Raw genomic sequence first — 16,517 nt, 5'->3', positions numbered from 1 at the left:
TTCTCAAGATGGTTTTTCTGTGTAGCCCTGGCTGTCCTCGAACTTGTGACCAGGCAGGCCTCGAACTTGAAGATCTACCTGCCTCTGCCTCCCGAGTGTTGTGATTAAACGTGTGCACCACCACCGCCCAGATATGATAAATGTTCTTAATGTCCATATGCCCATAATAAGGATGACTACGTGCATCTTATAATACACAACTCCTATTCTTCCTTCAAAACCCACCCAGGTCCAACTTCTCTGTTTTCCTGGAGATTCTGTCACGGCTAATGTTGGGTGCTGAGCTCTCCACGCATATTAGTTAAATGTCAAAACTCTAAGCCTATGTTTCAACCACATTTACTAACCCACTGGACAGGCTCTTATTCTCAAAAATCCTCTACATCCAATATGCCTGGAGCACAAACAGAAGCATAGCAATAAAACTGAAAGCAGCAGCTGAGACTGCCCCCTAAAGGTGGTATGAAACAGAACAAGAAGAAAACAAGGTTTCTCCTGCTGTCTCCTACAGACTCCTCAGGGCAAGCAAACAAAGGTGTTGGACTAACTCAGGCTGCCATTGCCTCCCAGCTATGCATCACAGCTGCCTGTTAACCGGACCTGGAGATTTCACACTTGGCTCAGGAGTTACAGTATCCATGCAGATCTGGAATCCGGGTTTCCTCCAGGACTCCATACCTCAGGATACTGTATTTTATGGGGGAAAAAATCTTCCCCATAGCCATCTGAGGAATCATTTTCAACCCACATCTGATAGAAAAAAAATCACGTTTATTTATTTATTTTTTTTAGTCTCAGAAAAGTTCTCTTGTAAAATTGTCACACGGATTATAAATTACCTTCTAGTCTGGTGAAGGCAGAGGATTTAAAAACCTTCAGTGAGTTTATTTTAAAAGGAATCTTCTATCAGAGCTGTAAGTGGAAAATATAAGCACCCCATAAACAGAAGGCAACTGTGGGTATAAATACAGACCTGCTTAAACCGGACCCTCTAGGCAAGACACCCCACTCACACACCAACGCCCCGCCCATGCAGGGTGGAGCTAACTCCCATTCACAAATCCACGCATTCTTCAATATTCTGCAAGAACCTGCTTTGGTCTGGTGTGCATCTAAGGTGTTGGGATAGAGCAGCAGCAGTTGGGGTTCACAGTTCAGTGGGGGGAGGCCATGAGCAGGAGTGCCGGCAGGCAGGAGGGGCAGGCAGGAGGGTTGTTTCTGCAAGTGGCTCAAGAAGGCCTCTTCCGAGGCTGGAGAGGTGGCTCAGTGGTTAAGTCGGCACACTCTCTTCCAGAGCACCCAAGTTCCGTTCTTTGCATCCATATCAGGCAGTTCACAACTACTTGTAACTCTGGCCCCAGGGGAATCCAATGCCCTCTACTGATCCTGAAGGACACTGCACTTTGGTGCACAAGTCCCTCACACAGACACATACTATAAAATAAAAATTAAAAAAAATGTAAATGTTTTTTAAGAAAGAAAGCCTCTTTGGTTAGATGACCTATAAGAAGTTGACATTGAAGGTCTCTGGAAAAGTAGGCACCCAGGTGGTAGGATGCAGATGCTGTTGGACAGGAACATGACAAGGGCCAGTGAGACAGGTGGGGTAGGTAACAGCAGGTGGCCAGACCAGAGAAAGCCAGACTCAAGCCTCCATGCAGCTCACCAGGAAGCCCAGGACCTTATGCTGAGGTGGCCAGGAAGCTGTTGGAGGGTTTGACAGACTTGACATTCTGGCACCCAGTCCTGAGTTGGTAAGGACCTGCAGTTGAGACCAAAGTTCCCAGCAGTGCTCTGGAGGGAGGGAGGGAACTCAGGCTTGCACTGAACACAGCCTTTGACTGCCAAGGAAGGAGGGCCACTTTTGCATCCCTGCACTGACATTCCAGTGAGACTTTTATAGTGATGCTTTTATAGTTCACTTCCTAGAGCTTTGGAGTCCTGCTGGAATGCTCCCTTGGCCTGATGGGAAAGAAAGATGACCAGGTGGCAATGTCCCTCTCTAGACTCCCATCTTAGTCTCCACCTGCCTGGCCGACACCCCAATACTTTCCCAAGTCAGGGACTCTATCAGAAGACAATCTTTGAGCACTCCTAGCCCACCCTGGGGGCCCACCAGACCTTTAAAGCAAGGAGAAAATGGGGGAGGGCATTCCTATTAACCCTACCACTGTTCCCCGTGCTTCTCTTGCAGCCAGGCAGCAGGCTGGAGACAGAGGTTAATGGCAGTCATGTGCTGCCAGCACTCTCCTTGGGCCTCATTCCATCTTCCACTACATCCATGAACCAGCCATATATCCTTCTGGCCATTTTTCAGAAGTCTGCTCTATCTCCAGACTGCTGCCCTTGCTGCCTCTCCTACTAGAATGCCCTCCACAGGAAGTGTGAGCTTGCTTGGTGAGCAGCTCTTCTAGGCTGTTTCCTATGACCCCAGTCTTATGACCCACCCCATCCTTCCAGCCTGGTGTTCTCATTCTAAATATCTGTTCATTCTCCTATGGCTTCACCTTATGATGCCCAACTCCAAGGACAGAGGTGGTACTCACAGGCTCATGCTCTATCTTTCAGTGTGGCTGCTGGTTCCTGGCATTACAAGGAGATGACAGAGTATTGTGGAAAGGAAGGAAGGAGGAGGAAGAAGAGGAAAGAGAGGAAGATAAAAGCCTGTTTTCAGAGATCTGAGAGGTGGAAACAGGAACAATTGCTCCCATGCAATGTGGTAGGTAACACAAGGTGCTTATGCCATGCAGCAGTAAGCAGAATGCAGAGCCTGCATTGCCTATGGTGGTTTGTGGGAGCCCATGGCACTGAGTCCAAAAGGAACTCACTAGGTGAGGAAAGTGGGGTGGAAGGGCATGCAGGAAAGAACAGTGCATGTGAAAGCACAATGTGAAGAGACCCTGGGTCCATCTTGGAGCAGGATGGAACATGTCAGAACATGCTATTTGATCACAGAGACAGTGAGAGCCCTGGCCTTCTGACATGGAAGCATGCTTGAAGACCATGGTTAACCAATGGCTGGTGCCAAGATCTCATGCACATATAGGGAAAGCACCAGGATCTGGGACCCACACTAGATTTAGGCTCAAAACCAATCATTGGCACCTAAATCCCAGCTACTCTGGAGCTGAGGCAGAGTATCATGAGTTTGAGTCCAGCCTGGGCAATGTAGCAAGACCTTACCTCAAAATAAATTAAGAAGGGCTAGACAAGTAATTCAGTGGTAGACAATAGCTTACACATGGGAAGTCCGGGGTTTGAGCCCTAGAAGCACAAAACACTCCAAAAAAAAAAAAAAAAAAAAAAAAGATAGCACTAGCTTTCATATGAAGTAATACCTATCCGAGAATATAAATGTGGCAGGTCAGTCTTTCCCTTCTTTGTCCACTGACCTGCCTGCAAATTAGGAACTTCCTTTATGGAACTGGTTGTCTGTCAGGGAAGACAGACAATCTACTTCCCACATCCACACACCAATGCATGCATCAATGTAGACGACATTACCAGTGACTTGGGAAAAGAGAGGTGACTATATGGGGTCTAAGGGCTTCCTGCTGGTGAAAGCTTGTCTGGCGGGCTAGCTGGTATGTGTGGAGAAGAGGGTCTTAACAATCCAGACCAAGACCACAGGTGAGCAAGAACGCTTAAAGGAACAGGGGCACCCAAGGCCTGCCACCATGAGGACAAAGTTGCAAAGTATGTCACAGGACTGAGAGTAGCAGACTACAAGGACCATGTGACCAAGCAAGGACAATTGCCTTAATACCAACCTAACAGGAAGCCATAGAGGGCTTGCCTGAGTAGAGGGTAGGAGTGTAGGAAGCCTTGGGGGTACTGGTGCAGGCAGAGTTATGCTATTACTCAGACAGGTGTTAGAGGCCTGCAGGAGGTGGAAGGAACTTTTCTGACCAAGGCCTAGGAACAGAAGTGGGAGGGGATGTTATCAAACTTGGGGTCCTAAGATAGTTTTGATTCCTCCTTGACCTTGAGGCTCCTAGGACAGGCCCGAGACTTATTACATCAAAGGCTGCCCTCCAGTGCATTTCATGGTTAATCCTGATTTAGCCAGGATTTCCCACAATGACCCAGATTCAAATGTCCACTCATAAGTCTCTAAATGCAATTAACTCCTCAGGCCATGGTCTCCAATTTTTAATCTGAAATATAGTTGCCATGGAGGTGTGTATCACAAAAGCCCCAGTTCCTGGATCTACATTTGATATTTGAGGGCGGGCTTGAAGCAGGACTGTGGGCTGTGAGCCTGGTTAAAAAATGGCAGCAGGCTGACCGAAGAAGCTGGCTGTGCACACTGAAGGGTTCTGCTGTTGGTTGTGTTGTTGTGGTGTGTGTGTGTGTGTGTGTCCCTGGGTGTACACGTTCATGTACACATGAAGGCAGGTGTCAAGGAAGTCAGCACTGTGAGACCCCCTGGAGCTGTGTTACAGAGGAAAGGAAGGAACTGGAGAGTCTCCAAAATTGACAGTTCCCTCCAGAGTAGAATCTTAAAAGTGGAAGAATCATTCTCCACTGTAGGTTTTTGTTTCTTTGAGATAGGTATCACTATATAACCTTAGCTGGCCTGGAGCTCTCTATATGATCAGCTGGACTTGAACTCACAGAGATCCGCTTGCCTTTGCCTCATGAATAGTGTGTTAAAAGGTATGTGTCTACCTTCGTTTTTGAAACATGAAGCTCACCATTTCAGCTAGACTGACTGGCAAGCAAGTCCCAGGGATCCTCCTGTCTCTGCACCTTGGGCACCGGAGTTACAGAAGCACACCACCATGCCTGATTTTTACATGTGTGGTGGAGATTCAAACCTCTGGTCCTCAAATTGCACTTTTCCTACGAAGTCATCTCAGCCAACATAATTTTTTTAAGATGCCAACTTTCCTTTTCACACAGGAAGTGGCTGGGCAGACTATCTCATGGAAAGCAGCTGGGTAGGATTGAGTCTGCCTCTCAGAAAGGGACTGCCATCGCACCTTCAAATCAGGCAGCCTGAGAGAGTGACAATCACAGCCTGAGGCTGTGCACCAACCTTGAAAGTTTTGTTGTTACAGTGGCAGCATAGAATGGTATCAGGTTGGTACCAGAAGGCAGGATGTGGAACATCAGCAGGATAAGGGAACTGGTGACAGGGTAGTTGGCCTGCTCTAATCAAAAATAGTGCTTCCTAACGGCTACTGGCGTTGTTACCAAAGGGGTGGCTGCAAGCTTGAGAGGCAATCTAGGAATGCAGAAGCTGGCAGGAAAGAAGTCAGGCTTGCAGGCTGCTCTGCTTTCAGAAAGAAGACTCAGGTCTGTCTGCCCCAAGTAGTGTTTATCCTGCAAGGAACATAAGCTTAAGGGTGGGAGCAGCCCAGCACCTTCATGACCTCTGGACCTCCTGTTCACGCCATCTAACAGGAAGGAACAAGGTCTTATAAGAGCCTGCTCTCAACCAGATGAGTGAGTCCTTTGCTGTACCCCTAGCAGCTCACACAGGCACTCAAGGAACAAAGGAGTAGAATCCATTGAAATAGGAAAAACAAAAACCCTATATTGCTTGATCTGCTGGGACTGGGCCTTTCTATTCCCCAGAACCCAACTGAAAAAGACTCATAGGTACCCTAGAAAAAGTACCAAAGGCTAGTGAAAACACCCTGATGTCCTCCAGAGGGGACAGCTAAACTTTCTCTGCAGTATGTCTGTCCCTGTTAGTCCTCTTTGTTTGTTTGATTTTTGAGACAGGGTTTCCCTCTGTGGCCCCAAGTTGGCCTAGAACTCACGATGTAGCCCAGGCTAGCTTCTGCTTCAGCTTCTCAAGTGCGGGGATTACGGTTATGAGCCACCATGCCCTGTTTTTAGATGAAATTATCTTTTTAAAAATTCAGCAAATATTTTACCCTTTTATAACCGGTTCAAAAACATGAGCCAAAAGCCACCTAGGATAGGTTTGAAGCAGAGTTCATTCAGGCAGTGAGGACAAATCACAACTTGTAGCATACACTATAAAACAGTGCTTTCAGAGGGACACCATCCATGCTAAACACCAAGTCCAGACCACCACAAATGCTATACCTACTTTGTGGCCACTCAGCCCTGTAAACACATGGAGAAAAAGTCTAGAAGAACACATGCCAGGTTTTAGTGGCAACAGTTACTCCAGGAGGGGTTAGGGAAGGATGGGAAAAATGATCAGCATTTCAGCCTGGTGAACAGTGAGTGAGTTTTTTATCCGTAAGGAGGCTAGCTAGTTTCATGCAGTATTGAATAACAGTCAAATCACCTCTCTCCTCCAAAATAAGTAAATAAGTAAATAGGTCAGTGGCTCTTCTGTTCAGAGTACCATTGCTGTGCCCTCTGCAATGGTAAGATGGAGAGGCCCATACCCTGCTCCGGGCCACCTCCTGCCATTCCCTCGAAACCTCTCCCACCTTTAGTTGACTGCTCAAGACTTCCACTCCTTCCATTTCCTCTCATCTTATTCTCTCCCACCTACACCTACCAACAACACAGCCACCAGCCCCTTCCCAGCACCCTCCATTGCTGCCCCAAACAGCCACCACAGTGGCTGGGACCCCACAGTGCTCACCTGGGTCCACTGCTCTAGCCCATTCTGTTCCTCTCTGCAGATCTCTTGTTTCCCAGAGACCCTTTTGGTTTATCACTTCCTCCTCTAAAGCTCATTCTTCAATTGGGACTTCCGCAAGACCTGACCTAACAACTTCTGCATTCCATGTTGCTTCCACCCCACTTGTGTTTTTTCTGATGTCCTTCATATTTTATTTATTGCTCAGAGTCTGCCTCCAATCATGAGGACATATATTCCAAGAATACATTGTTTCGTAGACGAGTGCCTAGCACATAGCAGGCACTCAGCACATACATTTGGTAAATGAAATGAATGAAAAGAACGAACGAACGAACGATCTTCACTATGAAGCCCAGACCACATAAGTGGCCACATCAACCCCGTGTGCTATCCTCTCTTCAACAGGGGACTGACTGCTTGTGGCCCCTGAGCTCCTGCTTACAGCTGGGCTGAATCTGTTCTCCTGATCCCCCTTTCCACCCACTAATGCTGCTTCAGTGACATCTCTTCCTGAGGTCCCCGTGCTGCAGGCCAAAGCTTTCTTCCCTGGACCCGGGCCCTTTCCCCACCATGGCATGGTTAATAGGGTCCATTGCTCTGTGATGGGTGGAGGATTTGCCAAGGGCTTTGCATGCGGTAGGTCACCGGATCATCCCAACTGTAAAGCAGCCATTGCTATTCTCCCTGTTTTCCAGCTGTAGAAGCGGGGAGGCAGAGTGTGAGTTGAAGCCTAGCCTCACTGACTCCAAGGTCTAGAATGGGAATTTTACATCAGTGCCTCCATGACACTGGAAGTCCTGAGACTTCTGCAAAGACAAGGTGCCAAGCAAGCTCCAGAAAGAAATGACCATGGCTCCCACTGAGCACAAATGACAGGGGCTGATGTCACAGGCCTCAGGCATTGGTTAGCCCTCCCTGACACCACAGTTAGCCTGAGGCCCTTTCATTTGTCAAAACTAAAACAAACAGCTGGACTGTGGACTCACCCTGTCCTGTCAGTCATAAGGTCACACCTAAGATTCCTGGAAGCCAGGTCAGGACCTGTGACCATGTTGCTGGCTGTGGGTGGCCCAGGAGCAACAGACACCAGAGTGAGCCAATAATCCTGGGAAGTTTAGATTAAAAGGTCTAGGAAGCTGATATTCTTCTCTCTCTCTCTCTCTCTCTCTCTCTTCCTTCTCTCCCTCCCTCCCTTCCTCCCTCCCTCCCTCCCTGCTTTATTCCCTCCCTCCATCAATATGTAGCCTGATCTTCCTGCCCGTGCCTCCTGGGTGCTGGATTAAAGGCCTGGCTACTCTCATGAAAGGGGGTAAACGAATTTAGAAGTCACTGAATTTTCTGCCAGATGAACTAAGAAATCAGGAAAGCTAAATTAGTCACGGTGGTGCCTTCCTGTAATCCCAGCACTTGGAAGGATGAGGCAGGAGGATTAGATGAGTTTAAGGCCCATCTGGGCTACAGAGTAAGTACCAGTGAGGTCTAGATGGCAAGACCTTGTCTCAAGAGAAAAAGGAAATGAGAGATAAGAAAGTAAGCCAGAAAGCTGGCTGGCACCAAGCATGAAGAAGCTGCAGTAAGACTGAGCTATCAAAATAAGAGCTGCAGAGAGATGGTGTCCTGGGAGTCTGCAGTCCATCTGCTCATGACCTCACACACACCCTGCTCTGGGCTTCTGAGAGCCACCCCTCTTCAGAGCCTTGCATTGTCATGCCCAGTCCCCTTTTGCACTCCAGATAGTGTTATTATTATTTTTTAATCCAAGTCCTGAGTAGTAACACAATACTTAGCAAAAGTACCGTAAGAAATACCAGCATTACATGGAAAACACTTACCTCAGTGCCTAGCCATGGTAAATAACACCCACCATGTGGCTGCTAATATTTTCATAATCAAGCCACGAGGACATACTATTACAGGAACTGGACAAATTAATCATCTTATCTAGCCATCTAAATTACTCTTCCTAGGAAGGGTGGCATGCCATGGGACTTTGTCCTTGGTCCCATCCCAGGCCATAATTTTGTCAATGGCTGTTAGAGGCTGTTTATAAAGTCTGAGGATGACAAACAAAAGAAATGGGTGATGGAATCTCAGTTCAGGACAATTTTGACAGGTTAGAGATGAACTGAGGAAGGTTAGAGAATAGATTGCACTGGGAAGGGAAAGACCCCAGACAAGGAGAGGCACTGGGAGGGGAAGCAGGACTGAAAGAAAGCACACAGGGAAGAAAGAAGACAGGGCTTGAAGTCAACAGCACCGGGGCCCGGGGGATGGCTCAGACACCAAGTACCTATAGAAGCAGAAGGACCTGAATTCCGATTCCTAGCACAAATGTAAAAACCAGCCATGGCTGTGCAGGGCTGCAAGCCCAGTACTGGGATAGGAGAGCAAAAACATATGGATCCTTGGAGCTCATTAGCTAAATAGCTAACAACGAGCTTCAGGTTCAGTGAGAGACCCTGTCAAAAAATAAGATGGTGAGCAATTGAGGAAGAGACTGACCATTGACCTCTCGCCTCTGCACATATCCGCACACACATGTATACACACAAAGCATGCTATAGCTCCAAAAACTACTGACACAACACAAGCAATACGTGTACTAGGAACACTGGCTCTGAGCTAGGCGTGGTGGTGCATACCTGTAATCCGTAATCCTAGCACTTGGGAGGCAAGGTAAAACACTGTCAACACAGGAAGGGAGAAGAAAGGAGAGGAATGTTTGCTCGGCGAGAGAAGGGAAGGTGTTTAAGCACCTCCTGTGCACTTGGCATGCACTATTTTAATGGATACTTTCATTAGCTTATGAAGTAGCTGCTATTATCTTTGCCCTCATTTGACAGGTGAGGGGCTAAGACATAAAGAAGAAAAAAAGACTTTGCCAAGTAGATTGGAGCAAGATAGCATCTAAACCAGTCATCCCTAGAGAACACACTTTGTCCCTACAGTCTACACTGAGTGGTCCACAGCTGGACTTCTTCATGGTTTTCAAGACAGAGGAAGGTGGCCAAGAAGTGGAAATCCTACAGAAAGTCACCTTGAGAACTGGTCAGGTTGGCTCAGCTCGGGCAGAGGAGCTATCTACACAGCAGCTCTTTCCTACCCACATCCAAACAAGTGACACCATCCAAAAGCAGTGACAGCCTGGGCAAATGAGAGGGTGCCAAATGGCAGATTCTAAATGTTAAGAAATCCTGAGAACTGGATGGCAGACAGAGGTAGGAAGGAGCTGGGGACAGGGAAGGGTGTAGTGTACTGCTCCAAACCCAGAGGCAGCAAATCTTCAGGAAGATAGAGGCCCCAAGCTGGTGTCAGAGACTGATGGCAACTCACAAGAAGTGAAAAAGGGGTCCTTCCACCTGCCCAGTGTTCAGGAACTATGACAGCGGATGTCTAGCACAGAAAGGCAAGACACAACTGGAGGAAAGGGGGATCCTGGGCTCAGAGACCAACTAATAGATCAGTGTCACATTACTGCAGCAAATTCCATCCCTTCCCAACAATCACTAGTGATAAATTACATTAGAAAACAAAACGACAAAATCAGGATCTAGAGAAAAGACAGGCAATCAAGGTACATATTTACAATCATCCAACGTCCAGGAAAACAACAGGAAGATGAGGGGCCAATTTAATAGTCATGAAAAATAACCAGAGAAAAACATAGTGATTAAATAGAACCCTTATGACATATTTTAAGCTATATCCAATGGCACATAATTGTCCTGTTTGTTTTTCTAGTAATTTAAGGCCAAGGCAGAAGGATCCTGAGTTGTGAGACCCTTTCTGGAAAGAAGCCAATAAATAAATTAATTAATAAGAAACAAAACAACCCAATAACAATATTTATTATTACCAGAAGGATAAAGGGGAATATTACATCCATCAAACAATAAGAGCTTATAAAAGAAAGAGTTAATTTGAAATCACACAAAGAAGATTTAGTTATTGAAACCATGCAGATCTGACGATAAAGTTAGAGTGAAAATTAGTGCTCTGGAAGATCACATGGAGGCATTTACCTACAACACAGAAATAAGGGCCAGCAAGATGTATAATGTTTGTTATTGGAGAGGTTTGAATCAGATGAGCTTTTATAGTTTCTTGTTAGAAGTGAAAATTAAGTTTTTCTCATAAGGCTATTGGCAGTTTTACCACAAAAGCCAAGTGAATCCTATTATTAGGCTAAAGGCCTGCAAATGTCAATCAGATTAAAACTGGCCAGCCACATATTTTTATAAATAAAGTTGTATTGGAACACAGTCACACTCATTAATGCTGCTTTGTATTTAGTGACAGAATTGAGTAACTGAGGGGTGTGGTGGCACATGCCTTTAATTCTAGCACTTGAGAGGCAGAGGTAGGCAGATCTCTTTGAGTTTGAGGCCAGTCTGATCTACAGAGTGAGTTCCAGGACAGCCAGGTCTATGTAAAGAAACTCTGCCAAAAAAAAAAAAAAAAAAAGAGTAACACAGACTATATATGCACATAAACATTAAAATGTCTATTTTCTGGTCCTTTTAAAAAAAACAAAGGTTGGTAATGCCTGGTTTAGGGCATTCTTAATTGGATTTTCTGTTATTTGCGACCAAATGTACTTTTGACTGAACAATAAAGAAACACTTAAACAAACAAAGTTCTGGAAAGATGAACATCTGAGCCAGGTGTGTTGGTATAAATGTACAACCCAGCACTTCAAAGGCTGAATTAGGTTTGGGGCACATAGTGAGTTCAAGGTTATCTTGAGCAACAGAGTGAAATTCTATCTCCAAAAAAAAAAAAAAGAAAAGAAAAGAAAAGAAAAAAACTAGTTGATCAAACTGCTAATAGTTAGAAAGAGAATGAGATGAGGAGTAAACTGGATATGGTAGGGAGTATATGCATGGAGGTTGGGGTGGGGGGCAGAGGATGCCAGGTGTCTTAAACCACTTTCCTTCAGGCAGAGTCTCTCACTGAACCTCAAGTCAACACTTCAGCAAGGCTAGATGTCCAAACAGTCCTCCAGATCTGCTCATCTTTCCCCACAATGCTTAGGTTATAACATATATGAACATTTACATGGGTGCTGGGGCTCAAACTCAAGTCCTCATACTTGTACAGTAAGCTCTCTTACCACTGGACACCTCCTCAGCACCAAGGGTATATTTAGGTAATATACAAAGGACACATTTTTAATAATGACATTCTATTCTAATTACTTTGCAACTTGAATTATCTAAGAAAAACTGAAGGTCTACTTCACAATGGTAAGGAATGAACTTCTAGTACATAAAATACACACACACACAGAGAAAGAGAGAGAGAGAGAGAGAGAGAGAGAGAGAGAGAGAGAGAGAGAGAGAGAGAGAGATGAACTTATAGATACATTTAAAAGAAAAACCAGACATAAAATTACATACATTGTGATTTGTCTTATATAATGTTCAAACAGGCAAAATTGTCCAGGTCATGGTTACTTTGGAGAAATGTTAGCTGAGAAGGTTCATGAAGAAGTCTTCTGGGCACTAGGTGTGCTCTCTATTTGATGTAGGGTAGTGCGAATATGGGTGCATTTACACAAAAGTTCATAGAAGGATGTCTATTTCATTATACATAAATTATTCTTCAATCAGTAAATGGTTAAGGCTGGAGGGAGAGAGATGGCTCAGCAGTTAAGAGCACTTGCTGCTTGTGCAGAAGACCTGGGTTCAATTCCAGCACCCACATGCAGCTCACAACCATCTATAACTCCAGTTTCAGGGAATTTGATGCCCTTTTCTGTCTTCTGTGGGTCCAGGGATACACATGGTGTATAAAACACCCATATATATAACAACATAAAATATAAATTTTTTAATTAGGGTGTATAATGGAAGATAGACATTTTCCAACTATCTCTAATTAAATGATGAGATGTCCAAAAGTTCTAAAGTATTTGTAATTCTGTAGGGAAAATGCTTGAAGAAAATACAAAAACAAGTAAGATTGAGGCTGACAAGATGGCTTGATGGACAAAGATGCCTGCTACCAAACTTAAGGAACTGGGTTTGGATCTACTGGATTCACATATGGTAGATGGAGAAAACCACCTCCTGCAATGGTGTCCTCAGAACTCCACATGTGCCCCATGGCATGAACATGCATGAAGACATAAATAATAAGACATACAAATAAATGAACATGATTAAAAATATTTTAAAACAAAATTAGGTAGTAAAATAGAGTCATTTTTATAGTTTTATATATGTTTTAGTTTCTCTACAATCAGCATTCATTAGTTTAAGAATCTTGAGCCAGTAGTGGTGGCACACGCCTTTAATCTCAGCACTCAGGAGGCAGAGGCAGGGTCTCTTCGAGTTCAAGGCCATCCTGGTCTATAAAGCTAGTTCCAGGACACCAGGGCTACACAGAGAAACCCTGTCTTGAAAAACTAAAAAACCAAAACCAACCAACCAAACAAAAGAGTCTTAGAAAAAGACTAAAAATGTATGTAGATGGTGCAGGCTTCTACAGGTGTCCTCAGTGTGAGTCCACTCCTCCTGCTCCAGCTCCACGGGTGCCAGTCAATAGAGGGTTAGGTCAGAAGAAAGAAACTGAAACACAGAGTCTGCAGATTCTGTTTTGAGAACTCTACATATATTATCCCCTCAATTATCTCTACAACTCCACAAGGAGGTAAATGGCACCTCCATTCTGTAGAGAGAGAAACTGAGGCACAGAGAGGTTATAAACGTCCAGAGATGGCATAGCTATTAAGTGGTACGGCTGGGATGCAAACCTTGGCCGTGTGACCCAGACCCTGACCTGGATTGCTCTGCCATGCCAACTCTTTCCATCAGTCAGACATGAGTGGCCTGAGGATGCTGTCTTAGAAGTGTTATATTTCTCTATTGGGGAAGCAGATGAATTCCTGACTGGATGTGTACTGTTGATATGAACATGCCCATCTCAAAGAGCCAATACCTCAGACCCATGAAAATGGCAAGTCTTCCTCAGGTCAGGCTCAGGAGAATGGCAAAGGCTGTCCAGAGTACAAATGTTGACTGTTTATAGAGAGTATCAACCATAGCTTCCTCCTCTTCAGATGACTGCAGCCTGAGACTAGTTCCATACAGAGACCCTTAATACAGCCTGACAGTTGCTTCCAGAACATTCACACAGCACTGGAGATTTAAGTCATCTAGAGATGACATAAGTCTACAATGTGTAGGTTGCACACAAATGCCAAACACAGCCTGAGCTTCTCATATCCATGGGGTCCCTGGAAGCAACTTCTGTAGAGACTGTGTGATGGGGAGATACACAATGACTGTAATGGCCTCTGATCAGAACCCACTGCGGTTAACTACTCCTTTGGTTGGGAGAGGTATGAGATGAAAAATATCTCAGTCTTACGCCATCTGGCCATTGCCACCTCTGCTCTCTGACCTGTCCAGACAGTGGATACAGCCAGGGTCCTTATTGTAGCTATGAGCCTACAATAAGGTTTGGGGAAAGGAGAAAATGTGGCATGGAAGAGAGCCAGCTTGTGGCCAGAGTTGGGCTGGGCCTGGTGTTTCTCCCACCTCCCATGTATCACTAGGAGAGGAAGGCCTGCTGAGCACCATTCTACATACAGAGACAGATGCTAAGAATGTGCCCTAAAAGGCCTCCTGCTGGCACCTCTTTCTCTGGCAGCACAATGTAGCACACCGGCTTGGCTCTACAACTACTAGGCTACCTGACTTCCTACATGGAAGAGCAGGACAACACTGCTGAGTACAGTGAGTGGAGACGTCACTTGGTGTCTGTCAGCTCTATTACTCCTGTTGCAAAGTGACCATGTGCTTGATGGCTTTTTCCTGCCCACTATATTTTTTCTGGTCTTCTGTGATACTAAACTGATTTCCTTTTGGGAAGTTATCCCTTTCTAACTATGTAAACGTGGGACTCCTCACTCCTCGTTTGTGACCTGGCTGATGGGTCTCAGTCTGGGCACTCGACTTGGCTGACCCCCAGACTGCCAGAACTGCTGACAGTGAAGGCACTGGCAGAAAGGAGGGGGTAAGGTGAGGGAAAGCAGCACCCTCCCACTTACTCAGGGCTACAGTGAGTCAGGTACTCTTTCTGGTTCCCAGTTTGGCTGGTACCGCTTCCATCACCATTACATATGAAACAACTAAGGCTCCATGGTGTCCAAGCTTCCTGAGCAATGGAGGAGCCAGGACTCATTGCCAGGCTCTCTGACTCCAGCCCTTGGCACAGACTTACTGGCCTTTATGCAGTGAGCCTAGGGTAGCTGGCAGCCACCTTGCTACAGACAGGGAATTGTATGCATGAAGAGGGATTGCCATAGGAAAAGGAGGTGTCCAGAGGAACTGAGTCTGAACACTTGGATGCTGCTATACCTGATTATGCTGGCTAGTTTTACAGCAACTTGACACAAGCTAGAGTCCTTTAGAAAGAGGAAACCACATTTGAAAAAAATGCTCCAACTAGATTAGCCTGTGGGAAAGCCTGTGGTCTAATTTTTTATTGATGTTTGATGTGGAAGGGCCCAGCCCACTGTAGGTGGTACCACCCTTGGGCTGGTGGCCCTGGGTGCTATAAGAAAGCAGGCGGGCAAGCCACGAGGAGCAAGCTAGTAAGCAGCACCATGACTTCTGCATCAGCTCCTGCCTCCAGGTTCCTGCCCCACTTGAGTTCCTGCCCTGACTGCCTTCAGTGATGAACTGTGATGTGGAAGAGTAAGGGAAGTAAACCCTTTCCACTCCAAGTTGCTTTTTTGTCATCATGTCTCATCACAGCAACAGAAACCCTAACCCAGACACTGATGTTGCCTACTATGAAGTTTTCAGCAATGTGAGGCTGCAATTTCCCCTTTTTCAATGAAGCTAGTGTAAGGACTTCTATTACTCATGCAGGGCCCAGGGCAACACAGACTATGGATCCTAGTAAGGTTGAAGCCACTGGCTTTTGTCAGACCTAGATGACCAGAGTGCTAACAGCACAGACGGGGAAGCAAGTGTCCTCACGTCAGGGGTGGCAACAGGACCAGGACCATGCGACTGTTGCCCACTCAGGGGTAAAAGCTGCTTCCATCCTGGAGACATCTTTCCTGAGGCACTTGCATGTGCCACCTTTCCTTAGATGGTACCATTCTCATTTCTAATAACATTCTCTATTCCACACACTGCTTTTTTTCAAGGGGAGGGAGGAGGCAAGCGTTACAGGCAATTTCATGCCTCAGATCTGAGGATAGAGGAGACTTTGATGATGCTCTGTACAAGGGCACATTGCTTATCCAAAACAGACTCTTTCTGCTCAGAAATTGCAGCTCTCTGAGGGGTTTTTTCCTAGAGTTTAATCTTCTTCTAGGAGCTTAGCTGATACCAGAAAGGTTTTATACATGTCAATCTCCTTCCTGGCATTTTATCAGAAATTGATTCTCTCTGCTGCTTGGCACATGAGTCTTGGCCTTGCCCTTGTTCAACTAGGGTTTGGGAGGCTGGGTTTATAGATATATCTCTGCAGCTCCCAGGGGTCTCAGGGCATCTGGGGGTTCAGAGGTAAGGCAAATCCTACAGGAAGGATTATGGCTGCTCTCTGATGGTACTACATGGTAACCAACACTGGGCTCATCTCTCTCCCAGAAAGACTTCTACTCTATCTTTTGGCTTTGAAACAACTTTCCACAATTATTTGTGTGGGGGGAGGGTGGAGTGTGTATAGGTCACGGGACAAACTGTGGTAGTCCATCCTCTCTTTCTACCATATGGGTCTCAGAGATTGAACTCAGGTCATCATGATTAGCAATAAGTGCCTTTAACCATCCGGCCAGCCCGGCATCTTGGCTTTGAGGGCATTTGCTTCCAAACATGCTTCTTCCCCCTGCAAGCCCTAAACTATAATCTTCATCATCTCTGGAGCTCTGGGGATATACAGACATGGCTTAAAGCACTTCATCCCCTAGACCCTACAG

The sequence above is a fragment of the Peromyscus leucopus genome, unplaced genomic scaffold (assembly GCF_004664715.2).
Source record: "Peromyscus leucopus breed LL Stock unplaced genomic scaffold, UCI_PerLeu_2.1 scaffold_471, whole genome shotgun sequence".
NCBI lineage: Eukaryota > Metazoa > Chordata > Mammalia > Rodentia > Cricetidae > Peromyscus > Peromyscus leucopus.
The sequence above is the reverse complement of the archived record's forward strand: the minus strand, read 5'-3'. Positions refer to the sequence as shown.